The following is an 18,195-nucleotide window of genomic DNA, read 5'->3' as shown; positions in this document are numbered from 1 at the left end:
TGCAGGTAACAAATACACGTGGTAACATAGTTACGAACGGGTAATCAAAACCCACGACCCACGTGTTTTAATTCATGAAACATGTAGCGTTGGCTATTCAAAGATCTTTTTAACAAATACAGGTTATTATCTGCTGATTTGAATTAAAGTAAAGCGTGATAATTAAAAGAACTGAATGACAAGTTCTGATAATCTTCTAATTACTGAAATGACCATGTACTACACGTATATATACCTATCGTAGTTTATTCTCAAATTTCCAAATATAACACGGAGGTTATTGAAAACTTATTCACTGTTTCTTGAATTCACGGATTTATTAACACCGTGAATATAGCGAATATTAACACCGCGAGTTATTTTCCCCCTATACAGTATTCGATTGTTTTCTAGTGTACAGTCTCATAAATCCAATATGAAAGTGCAAATTATAGAGATTTTAAATGTCATAAGATTTGATCAAATTCGTTGTGCAAATGTTTCAATATTTTGTGTGACTACCAAGCGCTAATACAACAGCATGACAATGCCTCAGATAACTCCGAATAAAAGTTCTAATCATTTACAATGGGATCTTGCTTAGTTCTTCACAGAGAGCATTTTCCAATTCCTGTACATTTGTTGGAGGCACATCAGTCGTACACATCGCTGAAGGACATCCCCAGTTTGTTCTACTGGGTTTAAGTCTGGCAAACATGAAGGTCATTGCATTCGTTCAATTGTTTCATTAGAAATATATTGTTCAACAACTCGAGCCCTGTTTGGTATTGCGTTATTATCCATGAGATCAAAATCTTGACCAAAACTAGTAGCAGCTGTAAAAGGACAAACAATGTTGTGGAAAATCTCATCCTGTATTTAAGACCAGTTAACGGACCATTCCGAATGAAATACTGTTCCGTAATCTATCGGAACATAACCCACTCCAAACCATGACAGAAAGCGGTTATGCTTAGCAACACAATAGTTATGGTACTGTTAATTCTTTTGGCGCCGCACACAGAGACGACCATATGGAAGTCCACACAAAACTTGGATTCATATGTGAACAGAATCGGTCTCGTAATTGCCAATGTTCATGGTTATTACTAACTCAAGACAAGCATTGCGAGATATTACAGTCAAACATGGACGGATATGCTGGCTTGTAAACATGCAAAGAGCCAGAGCCACTTAGGGCCCTTTTTAGCCCTGAGAATTTCTAAAAAATAGAAATTGCTCAGTTTTGGTTTTGAAATGCAGTATTTATAACTTGGATCCTTGACTGTGTATCTATTGAACATGACGTAATTTTCTCTCTAGTCAATGCATTATGACGTCATAAAATGCGTCATGTTTCCCATATTCAGTAAAAAAAAACCCATAAAAATGGCCAAAAATTGAGGTATCATTTCAATATTTCATAAAGAGCACAACCTCTGATCCAAAATATGCAATTACATAATGAACGATCGGTTTCTGAAGATCACAAAACATGTTTTAATTTTTGGATCGTGAGCTGTGCTCATATTTTAATTCTTTGCTGAAGGTAGTCAAATACGCATGTTTTCTGCAAAATTCAAGAACATTGCATTTTCTCAAAGCCTGTTTACCAGTACCTGAATTCTCAAAAAGAAATTTTATTATAGGAAATGAAAGCACTAAGTCTCTACTCTATTTTGATATATGAAATGGGACAGAAGGTGATAGTCAATTAATTGATATAAGGACAGGGCCATTTTATGCAAAAAATGAAACTAGCTCTTTGCTGCAGGTATCCTATTTCTTAACGTCTGAGTGGGTTTTTGCAACCCATGATCATTCCTATACTTTCTATTCAAGATTTGCCAAGAGCAAATTTCACACTGCTGACGGGCTGTCGTACTTTTTGGCCTGTCACTTCAGTCTTTGTTGCACCCCCCCCTCTCCTGTGTTCTGGGACCTTTCCCTTTACCTCCTTGATACGCTTTGGCTGACGTTTAACTGTCGAACCAGTTGACGTTAAGCATACCCAATTGCAACATGCCTTTGGCACAACCGTTGTGCTGTACATCCATATGTCGCCTCTGCGGTATGCTGTCATTAGTTAAGGTCAACAATTGTCAAATTTCAAAGTCTAAAGTAATTTTTAGCTCACCTGAGCTGAAAGCTCAAGTGAGCTTTTCGGATCACCCGTTGTCCGTCGTCCGTCCGTCTGTAAACTTTTCACATTTTCAATTTCTTCTCAAGAACCACTGGGCCAATTTTAGCCAAACCTGGTACAAAGAATCCTTGGGTTAGGGGAGTTTAAAATGTTAAAATGAAGGGCCAAGTCCCCTTCAAAGGGGAGATAATCAAGAAAAGACAAAAATTGGGTGGGGTGATTAAAAAATCTTCTTCTCAAGAACCACTGGGCCAGAAAAGCTGAAATTTATGTGGAAGCATCCTGGGATAGTGTAGATTCTAATTGTTCAAATCATGACTCCTGGGGATAGGGCGGGGCCACAATAGGGAATCCAAGTTTTACATTGAAATATGCAGAAAAAAAACTTTAAAAATCTTCTTCTCAAGAACGACTGGGCCAGAAAAGCTGAAAAAATATGTGGAAGCATCCTGGGGTAATGTAGATTCTAATTGTTCAAATCATGACCCCTGGGGGTAGAGCGGGGCCACAATAAGTACTACAGGGGATTGGGGATCAGGTGAAAAACAGCAAGGCCAAAGTTACTCAGGTGAGCGTTGTGGCCCATGGGCCTCTTGTTGAAAATTAAAGTCTTACACAAAATTTCTTTCACTTGACCTTTGACAGCGTTTCTCATTTTGGGAGGGGGATATTGTAAATGTGCACATGGTTTCGGTTACTCGGTAATCGAACTTGTGCAAATAAAAAGCAGTATGTACGACAGCCACATAAATATTATTCCTAAAAACAAAACTCTTGTATTAAAAAATAATTGTGGACTTAATTCCATGACCCGTTACTTTTTTGTTGAGTATACATTAATTTTTTTTTAATTTTTATTGATCTATCAATTTCAGTATTTACAGTGATTAATTATCATAACTGAATAAACAAAAGAAACTGACTTCTATCAGTTTACTCATAAGATCAATGGTACCCTGCTCAGAACCAGAACACTTGATCCATTGGACCAGTTTCAGAATTTTGGAAAGGTCACCCTTCCTTGTTTCTTTTCATAACCATGCACTTAGTTTGTCTGCTCAATACACAGGAACAGAGAAGATTTTCAAAGAATTGAAGCAATTTCACTATACATGTATGACCAATAAAGCCCCACCTTAACAAAATAACCATGACCAAGAGGCCTTAATTCAAAATTTTGGAAGAGGCACACTTGCTTATCATTTCTGTGCATTTAGTTTGTCTCCTAAATATACAGCTGAGAGAAGAAGACTTTAATGAATATTACTTTACTTATATGATCTATAAAGCCCAACTCTTACATCAAAACTCCAAATCTAAGGACCAAGAATTTCACAGTTTGCTTTTGAGGTATCATTGCTTATTGGAAAAAAAATAAGCAAGCATTTAACGAATAAGTTGATTATACAAGGATATAAAGAATCTCGTTTACACACAATATTTTGCAAATTCTATGGTTGAAACAAGGGCTATGATTGCAACTACAATCTCTCGTTAAGTCCGTTACTTTTACATTGAATTGTCTACTGAATTCTCCAGTTTCCCGATAATGACAAAGAGCAAACAACGGATGTGTCCGGACAACAGGGGATGCTCACTCATTTAAGGTACCTGGTCCCTCCTCTGTTTTCAGAGGTCCTTGTGGCTCTGCTAACAATTTTGTATTGTTTGCTTTGACTGTTCGCAATTCTCATATCTTATAAATGCTTAAAGTCTGACTGCTTGATGTCTAGGAGTAAATAAGACTTTTAAAAGTTACATTAAATTTGATAGTTTGAACCCCACCCCTACAGATCTGTACAATTTATTTCCAAATTGAGGAAGTATGATGTCAATGTGCATTCATTATTTGGTATAAATTAGCTGCAATAATGTAGCCCTCTCCGATTTTTTTTAACATGATATTCTCAGGAGAGGGCTACAATTCCACTGCATCTCCATAATGGTGCAAATTTATATTTTTGATACGGGCGTCTGCAGGCAAAATAAACTGTTTTTGCATTTAACTTACTTCCAATAAGAATTTTTATTCACTATCAACAACATAGCCCATTATACGCGAAAACTAAGTAAAGTGCGTAAATCTGCGTGTTTACCAGTCGTTCTCTTCAGCAGCCATGACAGTTCTGGCGTGATGTACTGAGACTTGCGCTTTATATTTAGAATCACTTGATAAAGTAAATGTCGGTGTTGATAAATGTTTGTGTTGTTTGGTATCACTAAACATCGATAAATAAAAGCATTCCATGTGATATTTTTTCATAAACCGTAATATTTATGCTTAAAATAAGGGAAATCCAATATAGATCCGCTCCCGTAGATCCAGAAATCTCATTGGTTGTTCCAAAATAAAATCGATCAAAGTCAGTAAACATGGCGGACAAATTCAAGTTATGATGTTGACATACACGAAAAATAACCGATCTACGAATTGTTCGTTATATTTTTGGACCAATTCATGTCTTGCATAACTACATTTTATGAGTTCAGTTAAGATATGATAATAAAATACCCACTTTCTGATAATTTGAACCAAAAACTGTGCGGTAGTGAATTACTCCCGCACTTGCACCATTACGGAGATCCTAAGGAGTTGTAGCCGTCTCCCCCCCAAAAAATCGGAGAGGGTTACATTATTGCAGCTAGGTATAAATATCTAAATAAAATTAAGGATGACAAATAAAGGGCAAGGGTTGTTTTATTTTTAAGGAGGTTGGGGTTAGGGTAAGGTTTTGTGTAAGGGTGAGCGTTGGTAAAAATATTATGGTTTGCGGAATCATAGTTCAATATCGGTACGAGATCGACATTAGGACAAACTTAATAATAAGAAAGAACGTACTCATAACTGTTGCATAAAGAAATACAGCCACAAGAATGATGTCGAAAATGATTTGATATCCATACAATATCGTCGATATCGACAATATCGATAGCAAGTACAATCTTCCTAAATTTAAAGTATTTAAACAAAGACATACATGCACAATGGCAAGGACAGCAGTTTGAAATGCTTGAGCAGACATGAATCGACATCGAAATGATATCGACAATATGAAAATGATAGCATTCAGGTAATATAACATTGAGGGAGGTGACCAACATCCATTGAATAATCATGATTCAATATCAATGCGATATCGTGGATACGTACAGTAAGAAAAACTTTGTAAATATTGAGTATTGTAACATACGAACAAGAAAAAAGAAATATTGTAGCAAACTATGAAAAAATAATCTGTCGATATCGTAACTACATCTTGTCTTTGGCATAACTCGGCTCAAAAGAGCCAGGAACATGAAATTCACAACTTTCCTCTCCTTTTACTCACAGATGCTATATACGAAAATTGATTAAAATTGATATAAAGGTCACATAGAAAAAGCTGAATATGTTTAAATATAACATACGATGGACGACAAATGACAACAGACGAAAACATATAGCAATAAGTCACCTGAGTAAATGAACAACCTCATCTCAAAATGTAATGTTAAAATGTGACAATGTTTGGATGAGATGATTGTCTCAAAGACTCTCTTAAAACATAACAAGGGGCACTTTCTATGATCCCTTTCCCTTGCCTAGTGTTGGTTTGTTACATTATTCAAAGACGGCGAAGAAAAAAACGCTTGAAACAACCCACTTGGCGGAACCCCTACAGTGAAAATGATAAGCCAGCCCCCCCCCCCCATTCTGCCACAAAAGTGATTTCATGCACACTTCAAAAATAATGGGATAATAGACGAATCCTAAATTTTCTTAAAAACTGAACAAGAAAAAAATAAAGTTTCTATCAGAATATTGGCAATGTCCAATCTTAAAGACCCTCCAAAAACTGAAAAGGAATACTCCCTATGATCCCTTACCTTTCCCTTGTGTTGGTTTCTTATGGTGTTCAAATATTGCGAAAATTAAATACTTCAAAAAGGGCTTTCAACCAAAGCACAACTAGGTGGTTCCCCTAAAGTCTTAATCTGAGATCGGCAAATGATAGCCCGATACGCCACCTCCTATACCCTACTAAGGAATGATGCATATCCACTTTCAAAAAATAATAACTGATCTTTATCCGTGTTTCAATATTCAATGTAAATAAACGACAAAGTTGAACTGGCCCCCATCAAGTCCGAGAGAACCCGAAAGTTTCCAATGATCCTCAACCAGTATTAGTTTCTTCTAGGGGCCTAAGGTGATTTGAAAATGAAAGTTTGAATTACGCCCCCACCCATGGCACCACTTGGTGGTACCACTACAGCAACATTCTGATAGCGGGAAATGATAGTCCTAGGGGCCCTCTACCTTGCCCCAGTTATGATTTGAAGCACACCTTAAAGATAAGGGGTATAATAGCTGACCTTTAACCCGTATATTAAAACACAAAGTGAAAAACAACAAATTTCAGGTTAGCTTACTGGCCCTTTTTCTTCAACACGACCCTTCGAAAACCTGGCAAGTGGTTCTCCCTAAGGTCCTTAACCTTTCACTAGTGTTACTTTGTTCTAGTTACCAAAGATGCTTTCAAAATGAATGCTTGAAATTCGTGCCCCACCCATGGCACCACTTGGTGGTAATACTACAGCAACATTTTGATAGCAGGAAATGATAGTCCTAGGGACCCTCTACCTTGCCCAAATAATGATTTGAAGCACACTTCAAAGATAAGAGGTATAATAGCTGACCTTTAACCCGTATATTAAAACACAAAGTGAAAAACAACAAATTTCAGGTTAGCTTACTGGCCCTTTCTCTTTGTCGGGACCCTTCAGAAACCTGGCAAGTTGTTCTCTCTAAGGTCCTCAACCTTTCACTAGTGTTACTTTGTTCTAGTAGCCAAAGATGCTTTCAAAACGAATGCTTGAAATGCGTGCCCCACCCATGGCACCACTTGGTGGTACCAATACAGCAACATTCTGATAGCGGGAAATGATAGTCCTAGGGGCCCTCTACCTTGTCCCAGTAATGATTTGAAGCACACTTCAAACTTAAGGGGGTATAATAGCTGACCTTTAACCCGTATATTAAAACAAAAAGTGAAAAACAACAAAGTTCAGGTTAGCTAACTGGCCCCTTCTTTTCCAAGGGACTTTTGGAAAACCTGGCAAGTGGTTCTCCCTAAGGTCCTCAACCTTTCACTAGTGTTACTTTGTTCTAGTAGCCAAAGATGCTTTCAAAATGAATGCTTGAAATACGTGCCCCCCCTATGGCACCACTTGGTGGTACCACTACAGCAACATTCTGATAGCGGGAAATGATAGTCCTAGGGGCCCTCTACCTTGCCCCAGTAATGATTTGAAGCACACTTCAAAGAAAAGGGGTATAATAGCTGACCTTTAACCCGTATATTAAAACACAAACGAAAAACAACAAATTTCAGGTTAGCTTACTGGCCCTTTCTCTTTGTCGGGACCCTTCAGAAACCTGGAAAGTTGTTCTCTCTAAGGTCCTCAACCTTTCACTCGTGTTACTTTGTTCTAGTAGCCAAAGATGCTTTCAAAACGAATGCTTGAAATACGTGCCCCACCCATGGCACCACTTGGTGGTACCACTACAGCAACATTCTGATAGCGGGAAATGATAGTCCTAGGGGCCCTCTACCTTGTCCCAGTAATGATTTGAAGCACACTTCAAACTTAAGGGGGTATAATAGCTGACCTTTAACCCGTATATAAAAACACAATGTGAAAAACAACAAAGTTCAGGTTAGCTTACTGGCCCTTTTTCTTCAACACGACCCTTCGAAAACCTGGCAAGTGGTTCTCCCTAAGGTCCTTAACCTTTCACTAGTGTTACTTTGTTCTAGTAGCCAAAGATGCTTTCAAAATGAATGCTTGAAATTCGTGCCCCACCCATGGCACCACTTGGTGGTACCACTACAGCAACATTCTGATAGCAGGAAATGATAGTCCAAGGAACCCTCTACCTTGCCCAAATAATGATTTGAAGCACACTTCAAAGATTAGAGGTATAATAGCTGACCTTTCACCCGCATATCAAAACACAAAGTAAAAAACAACAAATTTCAGGTTAGCTTACTGGCCCCTTCCTTTCCTAGGGACACTCCCAAAACCTGGCAAGTGGTTTTCCCTTAGGTCCTTAACCTTTCACTAGTGTTACTTTGTTCTAGTAGTCAAAGATGCTTTCAAAATGAATGCTTGAAATACGTCCCCCCCCCCCTATGGCACTACTTGGTGGTACCACTACAGCAACATTCTGATAGCGGGAAATGATAGTCCTAGGGGCCCTCTACCTTGCCCCAGTAATGATTTGAAGCACACTTCAAAGATAAGGGGTATAGCATCTGACTTTTAATCCGTATATCAATAGACAATGTGAAAAACAACAAAGTTCAGGTTACCTAACTGGCCTTTTCTAGTCATTGGAACCTGTCAAAAAGTTGACAAAGGATACTCCCTAAGGCCCTTAACTTTTTTCCAGTTTAGTGTTAGTTTGTTCTAGTGGTCAATGATGGTTGAAAAATGAAAGCATGAAAGATGTTCCCCACCGTTGGCACCACTTGGTGGTGCCGTTACAGCCTCAAACCGATTGCGGGAAAGATAGTCCTAGAAATCTTCTATCTTGCACAGTAATGATTTAAAGCACACTTATAAGATAAGAGGTATAATAGCTGCTTGAAATATGTAACCCGCCCTTGGCACCACTTGGTGGTACCACTTCAGCCTAAATTTTATGGCCGTATATAATAGCCCTGTGGACCCTTTTACCTTGAGCCAGTAATTGTTCGAAGCACACGTCAAGGATCATAACTTAAAATAGATTAAATAACCTTCAAACCCTTATCAATGTAAATTTTAGGAGTAAGCAAATTTCAGGTTAGCCTCTTGGCACCCGTAAAAGAGCCTAAAAGGGATTCTCCCGGAAGTACTTAACCTATCCAATGCTGTTTTATTCTTAAGCGGTCAAAGATGGTGACATTTTCTTCTTTTTGTTTGTTTGTTTGTTTGTTGTGAAACCGCATAATTTTCCTTATGCAGGTGAGCTTAACTGCCTCCAAGTGTTTGAATTATTAATTGATAATTAAGTGTTGCATTAATTATCTAATTATTAATTATAAATTGTCGAAAATGAGGCATTAAACAGTATTGCGTCAGAGTACTCTCAGTCCTTTGATGAATTTCCTTAGTGGCTGCTAGCTTCTATGGGCTTAATGGCTGCTGTTATTGGCTGCTAGCTTCAGTCTAGTGGGAGTCGAACCCACGACGTAAAGATTAACTCCTTACTCCGCGACCCTAGAGCAAACACTCAAACCAGTGCGCCACGCGGGCGACGTGGTGGTATTCGAAACCACAACTACGAATCGTAGGGGTAGAAACATTTTGATAAATGTATTATCATTATGAAAATCATGTTCTGACTTAAGCCTGTAGAACGCAATTTCATTTTTTTCTGGGACGGGGCACAAACAATCAAATTTTTTGATATCTAAGCAAAAAAAAAAAATAAATAAATAAATAAATAAAAATAAAAACATAATTGTGGGGTGGGCACGACCATATAGCTTTAAGCTATATAGTGACTAAGAAGGAATAACTTGTCATTTGTCAAAGTCTTTTACCTAAACTCTTCACTTTTAATTGTCAATGACAGATTCTTGTTACAAAGTGAAAAGTATACATTTATATGTAGTACAGCTATCCATCTCATATGCATAATCTATTTAATGAATCGTTTTATCCTAAAGGGAAAGTGAAATCTCAATCAAAATTTGTCACAAATACTGGACTCTCTGATTAATTATAATATACATGTAAGAACGGATCGTCAATTAGGACTGGAGGTTTGATAAATTCACAGCATGCATCTTCAGCCTTAATTAAAACGTTGTTTCGAAATATTACACTGTATCTATAAAAGCGTAAAATTAGAATTGACCTAAAGAATATTTTACACCACAGGGGAAATGCTTCCGTGAAACCAGAAGTTTACAATTTTGATTGACAGGTGTAGCGCCGTGCATGGATTTCATGTAACTATGTACAAATAAGAAATGAAGGGATCTAAAGAAAAAAGTTATTGTGATTGACATTGTAATTAAAACAGAGACAATTAACAGTAGTTTGGCTATGCTGGCCTTTCTGACATTTGAAGTAAAGTTTAAGAATAACTTATCATTGAAATGAAGCTGTAAAAGTGTATTATCAATTATTTTCATTTTCATCATTAGATGTGCTAATAAGTTTGTTATATTCAAGTCCATGTATATGTACTCCTTGTACATTTTTTTTTTTTGAACCGAGCGTGCAAGTGTAATTAAATTATAAAAAGTTAACATACTTCTTAAATGCATGGCATTTACGTTACACAGTTCTGGACATTAGAAATAATTAAGCTTATAGTGTTGGCGATATCTAATCGCATGCTAAAAATATGTATTACATACATGTAAAACATGTATTTTAAAAAATTCAGCACAATATAGCCGTTCAGATACTTATACGTACAAAATCAGATAACATATAATATGAAATGTTTTATTGAATATTATGATCTCTTCTCTGTAAACAGGTATGTTTTGAAGAGGATATTGAAGGCGAAAAGGGGCTCGAATAGCCGCCAGTTTTTTTTTTTCTTCGGAAAGCTGTACAGTTATCTTGGACGACATATCGCGTACAAGTACAGTGTACAAAACAGCAGTGAAAATAAAAATAATGAACTCAAAGTTTAATTCTCTTCTCTCAATTATTTTGTGAAACATAATTACCAATAAAGATATAAGTTTTTACCAGAGTGTATACAAAGCGCATTTTCAAGCGGTACATGAAAGCGTTTGACGCGTGACCAGGTACGTGTAATTGCTTTCAAAACATGCAAACTCAGACTACAGTATCAGGTAGCGCAGGTTGCAGGCCTGTCAATCAAATCAGCAGCTATTGTTTTATTTTTGTATGATTGTCGGGCGGTATATGTTATCGATCTTAAGCTAGGTAGATTTTTTGGGCGTTAATGGAAAATTTGGTGTTTAATAAAAAGCACATGTACTTGTCATATGCTGGAGTTACAAAACTATAGTCGACAGAGTTTTTCACATAGCATGTTAAAAGTTGGTGTAATCGTAAAGATAGCCATTTTAAAAAGAAAATAATGTAGAAGTGTTTAGCAATGCGTCTTATTGTTTTCAAAATATATCTCTTTTGAATTCTTTGTCTACAAACCTTGTGTGTCAAGTTAGAATTATCTGCAGAATTAACCACACGCAATAAATCTCCGAAATTAAACACATAATAACACATAATTGAGAAATAAATCGTTTATTAAATACATGTATGCAGTTTAAAGATTAGGATTCATGAAATCGGGGACCTTTATACGTCCTTAATAAAATGTTTTGGATTTAAATTAAATCAAATTAAGATAAGAATAAATGATTTAATTGAATGATCCGGTATGATTTAAAAAATAATTTTCCGTAAATCATTGTGTCAGCAAAATGAATATAGAACAACAATGTTTTGTGTATGAGCACTAATAGCTGCTTCCTCGGCTACATAATAAGGTTACATAATTGTAAACAAACACAAAACCCGGGTATATGTGAAACGCAGTTAAATGCAGTAAAAGACTGATTTATTTTTTGCTAACTTTTTTTTCAAATTTAATATAGTGTATGTTTCAACATTAAACGACGAAAAGATGTTTTGTTTACGAACGCAGGTCGCTGGTTCACACGCAATGGATCTCTTGTAATTTCGGCCACAATAATTTAATAAGTATATCACCAACATGACCAACATAGATAAGATGATATAATTTGAAAGATCCGATTTGACTAAAAAAAACCAATTATCCGTACATAGTTGAGTTTGCAAAATAGATTTAGAACGGCAATGCCTGTTTAGTGTATGGCCACTGACCACTGGATCTAGGTCACGCGTGATCGGGGGATGGCCGGTTACGTAATTATAAACAAAAACAAACCCCGAGACGTATTGAAAATGTGTGACTCAATAATTTGGAATGAAACCACAGAACACGTAAAAACTTATTTTAAAGTAGTATTAGTATTTATTTTGGATAGGTTTATCATTTATAGCAAGTTTATTTCAGTTAAGCGCATAAAGATTTCACCTTCACTTGTCTAATGAAACTAGTTACCTGTATATGGGTCAAGCTTCTAGCTCATTTATTAAAAAAGACTCGAACAAAATAACAAGTTCACGAGATCAATAATATGTTAAAGAACAACTTTTTTAGCGACAGCTATATCGAAATATTTACCGTTTTTGAGTTATAAAACGAAAACTTTCAAGGACCCTAGATCCCTAATTTAAGGGACCAGCCCCTTTTTGGAGGTGCCAAATGAAAGAACTTAAAATTGTGCACAACTTTTATTCAACATGTCTTAACAAAATATTTTTAGTTTAAAAGATACATAGGAAAATATGTGTAAATTTTCGCGCTTTTAGGCGTTCTAATTTTTTACCCCTATCTAGCGCCATTTTGAACACAGAAATCAAAAAACAAAAATAGATGTGCACAACTTCAATGCTTCTATTATTTAAATTCGGTAGAATTTCTACTCCAGCTTTTGTAGTCTCGGAGCCTTTATCCGGAAATGAAGAGTCCTAAATTTTCATTTAAAGGGAGATAACTCAAAAGCGGAAGTGGATTTTTGACATGTTTGACAGCATTCTGATAGAGTTTTGTAACGTCTATAAACCCTGCAAATTTGAGCAAAATCCGTTGAGAAATGAGCGAGATATGAGGCCTCAAAGTTGGAGTCTAGAAAGTAGAAGAAAAAAAAAAGAATAATAATCTTAACCATCAGAATCAGTAGAAGGTCTTCCGTTGTGACGGAAGACCTTAAAAAAAAAAAGAAAAAAAAGATGTGTTTGCGAAACACTGATGCCCCCGTATGACAACTTATAGCGAAGTTAGACTTTTTCAAATGCAAATCAAATATATATGTTGGTACTGCTTGTCCCGAGGAATATACCTGTGAAATATGAAAGTCCAAGCAGCAATCATTGAAAAGATATGGAAAATGTTAAAGTTTTTTCAAAAGAAAGTCAAACATCAAGGTCAAATGGTCAAAATTAATGGTGCCCAAGGAAAGGCCTTTTCACAAGAAATACACATGTGAAATATGAAAGCCCTAGCACCAACCGTTCTAAAGATATGGACAAAGTTAAAGTTTTTCAAAAGTAAGTCAAACTCCAAGGTCAAGGTCAAAGGGTCAAAGTTGTTGGTATCTAAAGGAAGGTCTTGTCACAAGGATTACACATGTGAAATATGAAAGCCCTAGCACCAACAGTTCAAAAGTAATGACCAAGGTTAAAGTTTTCCAAAAGTATGTCAAACTCCAAGGTCAAGGTCAAAGGTCAAAGTTGTTGGTCTTCAGAGGAAGGTCTTATTACAAGAATGTAAAATATGAAAGCCCTTGCACCAATTGTTCAAAAGTTATGGCCAAGGTTAAAGTTGGGTAAAATTTTGTAAAACTGGGTAAAACTCCAAGGTCAAGGTCAAAAGGTCAAATATGATGGTACCCAAAGAAAGGTCTTGTCACAAGGAATACACATGTGAAATATAAAAGCCATAGCTCCAACCAATCAAAAGTTATGAGCAATGTTAAAGTTTTTGCGGACAAACAGATAAACAAACAGGCAGACAGACAGACAAACAGCTAGACAGACGGACAGACGGACGGACAGGGCAAAAACTATATTCACCCGAATCTTCGATACGGGGGCATAAAAAAAATCAACACAGGCACCTAATTAACTCACTTATAGATACCCCCTTATAGGTACCCCCTTGTCGCCTTTCTTTGTTTTTGGTAAATGTTGATGAAAATACTTTTAAATACGAATATTCCCAATTCTATTTCTTTCATTCTTTGTCTCTCGTGTATTTTTATGCCCCCGTATCGAAGATTAGGGGGTAAATAGTTTTTGCCCTGTCCGTCCGTCTGTCTGTTTGTCTATTTGTCCGCAAAAACTTTAACCTTGCCCATAACTTTTGATTGGTTGTAGCTATGACTTTCATATTTCACATGTGTATTCCTTGTGACAAGACCTTTCTTTGGGCACCATCATATTTGACCTTTTGACCTTGATCTTAGAGTTTGACCCACTTTTGCAAAATTTTATGAGACTTTAACCTTGGCCATAACTTTTGAACAGTTGGCGCTTGGGGTTTCAAACTTTACATGTGCATTTCTTGTGACAAGACCTTCCTTTGGATACCAACAACTTTAACCCTTTGACCTTGACCTATTTCGAAAAACTTTAAACTTGGCCATAACTTTTCAATGGTGTGTGCCAGGGCTTTCATACTTCACATATGTAATCCTTGTGACAAGACCATCCTTTGGATACAAACCACTTTGACCCTTTGACTTTGACCTTGGAGTTTGACCTACTTTCGAAAAACTTTAACCTTGGCCATACCTTTTATACATTTGGTGCTACGGCTTTCATACTTCACATGTGCATTCCTCGGGACAAGGCTTTCCTTTGGATACCAACAATTTTGGCATTGACCTTAACCTTGGAGTTTGACCTCCTTTAAAAAAAAAACTTTAACCTTGGCCATAACATGTGAACGTTTGGTTCTAGGGCTTTCACATTTCACGAACATGTGTATTACTTTTGACAAGACCTTCCCTTGGGGCCCCACTTGACCTTCACCATGACGTTTTACTTACTTTTAAAAAACTTTATTCTTCACCATAACTTTTGAACAGTTGGAGCTAGAGTTTTTAAATTTCACAGATATATTCCTCGAGACAAGACCTTTCTTTGGGTACCAACATTTTTGATCTCTTGACCCGGAGTTTGACTTGCATTTGAGAAACTGTAATCTTCGCCATAAGCTGCCATACAGGGGCATCAGTGTTTCACAAACACATTTTTTTTTTATCACTGACTACATACGTAAACTCGACCTCTGGTAGTTCCTATAGGCAACATACCGGTAATTTAAAATTTATAAAACCAGTGAGGTCATGTTCTACCCCCGTCCACTAAATTATATTTGTTCTATGTTTTTGTTTTTTATCTGTTTGATCTTCAGTCGAGATCGAGCCTCCCATTTGAAAGAATCCCAGTAAGTAAATAAGTTCATTGCTCAATGGGCAGTACTTTCATTTTTATACCCCCGTATCGAAGATTCGGGGATATATAGTTTTTGCCCTGTCCGTCCGTCTGTCTGTCTGTTTGTCCACAAAAACTTTAACATTGCCCATAACTTTTGACTGGTCGGAGCTATGGCTTTCATATTTCACATGTGTATTCCTTGTGACAAGACCTTTCTTTGGGTACCACCATATTTGACCTTTTGACCTTGGAGTTTGACCCACTTTTGCAAAATTTTATGAGACTTTAACCTTGGCCATAACTTTTGAACAATTGGTACAAGGGCTTTCATACTTCACATGTGTAATTTTTGTGACAAGACCTTTCTTTGGATACCAACAACTTTGACCCTTTGATCTTGACCTTGGAGTTTGACCTACTTTTGAAAAACTTTAACATTGGCCATAACTTTTGAACAGTTGGTGCTAAGGCTTTCATACTTCACATATGTAATCCTTGTGACAAGACCTTCCTTTGGATACCAACAACTTTGACCCTTTGACCTTGACCTTGGAGATTGACCTACTTTTGAAAAACTTTAACCTTGGCCATAACTATAGAACCGTTGGTGCTAGGGCTTTCATACTTCACAAATGTAATCCTTGTGACAAGACCTTCCTTTGGATACCAACAACTTTGACCTTTTGACCTTGGAGATTGACCTACTTTTGAAAAACTTTAACCTTGGACATAACTTTTGAACCGTTGGTGCTAAGGCTTTCTTACTTCACATAGTAATCCTTGTGACAAGACCTTAATTCCTTTGGATACCAACAATTGTAATCCATTGACCTTGACCTTGGAGTTTGACCTACTTTTGAAAAACTTAAACCTAGGTCATAACATTTGAACGATTGGTGCTTCAGCTTTCATATTTCACCAGTATATTTCTTGTGAGAAGGCCTTTCCTTAGCCACCATTAATTTTGACCTTGACTTTAACCTTTTCCATATCTATTCAATGGTTGCTGCTAGGGCTATCATATTTCACAGGTATATTCCTCGATACAAGACCTTACTTTGGGTACCAACATATTTGATTTGCATTTGAGAAAGTTTTACCTTTGCTATAAGTTGCCATACGGGGGCATCAGTGTTTCACAAACACATCTTGTTCTCTGCTGGGACTGCATTGTTTGTATTTTTCCTTAGTGTTTCCTTTTATTTATTTACTGATTTTCAGGAAAGTTTTTGGTCATCTCAGATGACCTATTGCTATCTGTTTTCGTCCGTCATCGATCGTCGTTCATTATAATTTTTAAACATTTACAGCGTCTTCTCTGGAACCACAGAACCAATTTCAACCAGTTCGAGCATATAGCATCTATAGAGGAAGGGTGATTGTGAATTTTATGGTTCCTGTCCTTCATTGAGCCTGAGAAGTGGGACTAAAACCATGAATGCAATATTTAAAAATCTTATTCTTTATTCTGGACATCAAGGAATCAAACTCCTGGTATGCTTTATTGGTTAATAAACATTGAACCCTTAATTTACCAACATTGTGAAATTCATGGTCCCAGCGTCAGGGGTTCTGCATGGTGTTAGGGTTCTATAGAACATATAGTGAAAATGCATAAATTCCTCAGAAATCTTTTCTCTCCCTGTATATTGAAGGACATACGATACTCAAAAAATGTTAAAAAACATATTTATCAAGAAAGTTTTTTATGTATCCAGCAATCCAGCAATACTTTTTCCATTGTCCCCAAATTTATACGTTTATAACTATACCGAAATTCAATGCAAAAACATAAGGAAATATAATACCCCAACCAAAATATAAATTTAGTTTACTTTTACAACTTTTAACATGTAATTAATTAAATTGAATCGTAAAACAATGAAATAAGTGAAGATTTGATACCCCCCCCCTCCCCTTTCTCAGGATTTTGGGTAGCCTATAATTTTAACAGACAACATAAGTTTATGGTTATGATGAGCAAGGGTGCCTCTTCCAAAATTGTGAAATTCGTGGCCCCTGCATGGGTCAGGGCTTCTGGTGTTAGGGCGGGGCGCTATGGATCATATACTGAAATGCATTAATTCTTTGCAAATATCTGCTCCTGAGTATATATACCAGACAAACTAAGTGCATGGTTATGATGAGCAAGGGTGCCTCATCCAAAATAGTGAAATATATGGCTCCTGGGTCAGGGGTTCAAAACAGAAGATATTTTTTTAGTTTTAATTACCGTCTTCCTTGGAAGACGATATGCAGAGTTGAAGTATTTTACAGTCTTCGGAGTGTGCACTTCCTCTCTAATACATGATGTGAAAATTCTCAATTATTTCATTGGTTGAAATGATGTACAAGGAAAGGGAGTTCTGGTGATCCCATTTTCGTACGATTTTAATTAGCGATTTTTGCATTCTCTATCCAGAGTTGTCGTTCTCGCTACGCTCCCACATATCACACCTCTGTCAACGCTTGCTATACAAGATTCTTGGAAAGCTTGTAAATTATGAAAAATTGTGTTAATAATCCATTTTTAATTTATTTATTTTAATCTATTTCCCCTTAAAAGGATTTTTTTAAAATTAAGATTTTATTTTTTACTCCGCAAAATAGTTCCCTAAAAACTTTGAAAATAATTCGTTTTGAGGGATTTTAGATTTAAAATAAATGATGAATTACCATCTTTATCGAAAATTACAACAATTGATTACTATATTTTAATTTCAAATTTCCACCGTTTAAATTTTGTACAAAAATCGTGTACGACGACCGTTGACAGAGGTGTTGGGAGCGTAGCGGAGGACAATTTGCAGTTTTCAATCTTTAAAAAAATCGACAAAACGAACAAAATAAAATTGCAATAAATGAAACTCTTTACTTTTCACAGGAACTATTATTAAGTTTTTCTATATTTTCATGGTTAACAGAATGTTCTCTTTCTTTGCATGCAAACTTTAAAATTTGTGTTTATTTTTTTTTCTTCGATCGTTTATACATAGGTGTATGTCAGTTTACTGTTGAAG

Source organism: Saccostrea echinata, unplaced genomic scaffold (genome assembly GCF_033153115.1).
Source record: "Saccostrea echinata isolate AGI-Se365-2 ecotype Australia unplaced genomic scaffold, CSIRO_AGI_Sech_v1 ptg000043l, whole genome shotgun sequence".
NCBI classification, from domain to species: Eukaryota; Metazoa; Mollusca; class Bivalvia; order Ostreida; family Ostreidae; genus Saccostrea; species Saccostrea echinata.
The sequence above is the reverse complement of the archived record's forward strand: the minus strand, read 5'-3'. Positions refer to the sequence as shown.